At 44.2% G+C, this 3,791-nt stretch overlaps 1 pseudogene; it reads left to right on the top strand.

Annotated features, from left to right (window-relative positions):
• Nucleotides 1-1,158: 1,158 nt before the first annotated feature.
• LOC100994316 (ras-related C3 botulinum toxin substrate 1-like) lies at nucleotides 1,159-3,225 on the top strand (annotated as a pseudogene).
• Nucleotides 3,226-3,791: the final 566 nt, after the last annotated feature.

Here is a 3,791-nt window from a genome sequence, read left to right as displayed (position 1 = left end):
CCTCCCGAGTAGCTGGGATTACAGGCATGCACCATCACGCCTGGCTAATTTTTTTTTGTATTTTTAGTAGAGACGGGGTTTCTCCATGTTGGTCAGGCTGGTCTCGAACTCCTGACCTCAGGTGATCCACCCACCTCGGCCTCCAAAGTGCTGGGATTACAAGCATGAGCCCCTGCATCCGGCCTCTACAAAATTTCTTTTGTAGGTTGGTGCAAAAGTAATTGCAGTTTTGGAGGGTGAATTTTAAATCATTATAACTAGATTCAAATATATCTTTATTAATCAAAATAAGAACCATTACAGGCCAAGCGCAGTGGCTCACAGCTGTAATCCCAGCACTTTGGGAGGCCGAGGTGGGCGGATCATGAGGTCAGGAGTTCGAGACCAGCCTGGCCAACATGGTGAAACCCCATCTCTACTAAAAATACAAAAATTAGCTGGGCACTTGGGCATAGGCCTGTAGTCCCAGCTACTTGGGAGGCTGAGGCAGGAGAATCGCTTGAACCCAGGAAGCGGAGGTTGCAGTGAGCCGAGATTGCGCCACTGCACTCCAGCCTGGGTGACAGAACAAAAAAAAAAGGCCGGGTGTGGTGGCTCACGCCTGTAATCCCAGCACTTTGGGAGGCCAAGGCGGGCAGATCACGAGATCAGGAGTTCAAGTCCATCCTGGCTAACACGGTGAAACCCCGTCTCTACTAAAAATACAAAAAAATTAGCCGGACGTAGGTGGTGCACGCCTGTAGTCCCACCTACTCGGGAGGCTGAGGCAGGAGAATGGCGTAAAACCCGGGAGGCGGAGGTTGCAGTGAGCCGAGATTGCGCCACTGCACTCCAGCCTGGGAGACAGAGCGAGACTCCATCTCAAAAAAAAAAAAAAGAACTATTACAATCAACACATTTTTGCCAATGAGAAAGAAGTTTGTTTCTTCCTGTAGCATAAAAATCCGTGCTTCAGGATTCAACAAACTCTTGGAAAGCATTTTCTGCATCCTGCTAGTTGTGGAAGTGTTTTCCCTGCAAAAAGTTGTTGAGATACTTGAAGAAGAGATAGTCAGTTGGCAGGAGGTCAGGTGAATATGTTGAATGAGGCAAAAATTCATAGCCCAATTTGTTCAACTTTTGAAGCATTGGTTGTGCAACGTGTGGTTGGGTGTTGTCATGGAGAAGAATTGGGCCCTATTTGTTGACCAATGCCGGCTGCAGGCTTTGCAGTTTTCAGTGGATCTCTTTGATTTGCTGAGCATACTTGTCAGATGTGATAGTTTCGCAGGGATTCAGAAAGCTGTCGTGGATCAGATCGGCAGCAGACCATCAAACAGTGACCATGACCTTTGTTTGGTGCAAGTTCGACAGTGAGAAGTGCTTTGGAGCTTGTTCTCAGTCCAACCACTGAGCTGACTGTCACCAGTTGTCATATAAAATCCACTTTTCGGCTGGGCACGGTGGCTCACGCCTGTAATCCTAGCACTTTGAGAGGCCAAGGTGGGTGGATCCCCTGAGCAGGAGTTCGAGACCAGCCTGGCCAATATGGCAAAACCCCATCTCTACTAAAAATACAAAAATTAGCCAGGCATTGTGGCACATACCTATAACCCCAGCTACCTGGGAGGCTGAGGCAGGAGAATCACTTGAACCCAGGAGGCAGAGGGTGCAGTGAGCTGAGGTTGCACCACCACTGCACTCCAGCCTGGGTGACAGAGCGAGACTCCATCTCAGAAAAAAAAAAAAAAAAATTTAAATCTACTTTTCATTGCACAAATCCAATCAAGAAATAGTTTGTTGTTGTTGCGTAGAATAAGAGAAGACAACACTTCAAAAAAATTATTTTTTTTAAAATTTTTGCTTAACTCATGAGGCACTCACTCATCGAGCTTTTTCACCTTTCCAATTTGCTTCAAATGCCAAATGACCATAGAATGGTCAATGTTGAGTTCTTTAGCAACGTCTTGTGTAGTTGTAAGAGGGTCAGCTTTGATGATTGCTATCAATTGGTCATTGTCAACTTCTGATGGCTGGCCACTATGCTCCCTATCTTCAAGGCTCTTGTCTCCTTTTCAAAACTTCTTGAACCACCACTGCACCGTATGTTCATTAGCAGTTCCTGAACCAAATGCATTATTGACACTGCGAGTTGTCTCCGCTGCTTTACGACCCATTTTGAACTCAAATAACAAAATTGCATGAATTTGCTTTTTGTCTAACATCATTTCCATAGTCTAAAATAAACAAAAAAAATCGAGTAATGTCATTACAAAAGAAATAAAGTGAAAAATACTCACTAAAATCATGTATATCATAACCACATTATTTAAGAGTGTATTCCAATACTAAATGGCAAATTCCAACAATGCAAAAACTGCAATTACTTTTGCACTCACCTAAATAGAAGCTTCTAAGTGCTGGTGACAGTAAGCCTCCCACTCAGTTTGTCTAATCCCATCTTTTTCCAATTGTCCATGTGAATTAATTATTTTAGCATTTTCAAAAGATTCCCATTTTGGGCTAAGGGTGAGGTGGCATGGACAACAACCTTGGCACCCCATCCCCTGCCACCTGCAGCCATGCACCTGCCTACCATGCTTCTATCCCACCACTTCTTGCCTTAGTGCCTAACCACCACTGCCAGGGCCCAGCGAGTGACCTAGGTGCAAGCCATCAAGTGTGTGGTGGTTGGAGATGGAGCTACAAGTAAAACTTGCCTACTAATCAGTGTTACACCCAATGCATTTCCCAATGCATTATCACTATTGTCTTTGACAATTATTCTGCTGCCAATGTTAAGGTAGATGGAAAGCCAGTGAATCTGGGCTTATGGGATACATCTGGACAAGAAGATTATGACAGATTATGCCCCCATTCTATCTGTAAACAGACATATTTTTAATATGCTTCTCCCTTGTGAGTCTTGCATCATTTGAAAATGTCTGTGCAGAGTGGCATCCTGAAATGCAGCACCATTTTCCCAACACTCCCATCATTCTTGTGGGAAGTAAACTTGATCTTAATGTTGTTAAAGACACGATTGAGAAACTGAAGGACAAGAAGCTGACTCCCATCACCTATCTGCAGTTTTTAGCCAGGAATAAGGAGATTGGCGCTTTAAAATACCTGAAGTGCTTGGCTCTCACATAGCGAGGGTTCAAAACGGTGTTTGACAAAGCTATCTGAGCAGTTCTCTGCCCACCTCCTGTGAAGAAGAGGAAGAGAAGATGCCTGCTGTTGTAAATGTCTGAGCCTCTCATTCTTAGCCCTGCCCTTTGAAACTGTTGTACATTTTGCTTAAAAAATGGTAGCGCCTTCTCACTCAATGCCAAATTTTAGTTACAGATTAATTTTCCATAAAACCGTTTTGAACCACTCAGTCACTTTAAGATTTTGTTTGTTCTATAGATAAAAGTTGAGACTCACATTCTTTAAAATTTAGCTCTAAAATGACAAGACTTCTTAAAGCCTTATTTTTTTAGATCCCCTTAATATCGTTTGATTTGTGTCCCCTCCAAATCTTATGTTGAAATGTAGTCTCCAGTGTGGATCATGGGGGCAGATCCCTTATGAATGGCTTGGCATCATCCCCTTAGTGATAAGTGAGCTCTCGCTCTGAGTTCACACGAGATCTGGTTGTTTAAAAGTGTGTTGCACCTACTCCATCCTCCTTACTCCTGCTCTGGCCATGTGAGGTGCCTGCTCTGTCTTTACCTTCCGCCATGAATGAAAGCTCCCTGAGGCCTCCCCAGAAGCCACACAGTTGCTGGAGCCATGCTTGCACACTGCAAAACCGTGAGCCAATTAAA

Source organism: Pan paniscus, chromosome 14 (genome assembly GCF_029289425.2).
Source record: "Pan paniscus chromosome 14, NHGRI_mPanPan1-v2.0_pri, whole genome shotgun sequence".
Classification (NCBI taxonomy): domain Eukaryota; kingdom Metazoa; phylum Chordata; class Mammalia; order Primates; family Hominidae; genus Pan; species Pan paniscus.
This window is presented reverse-complemented; position numbering and strand designations above follow the sequence as displayed.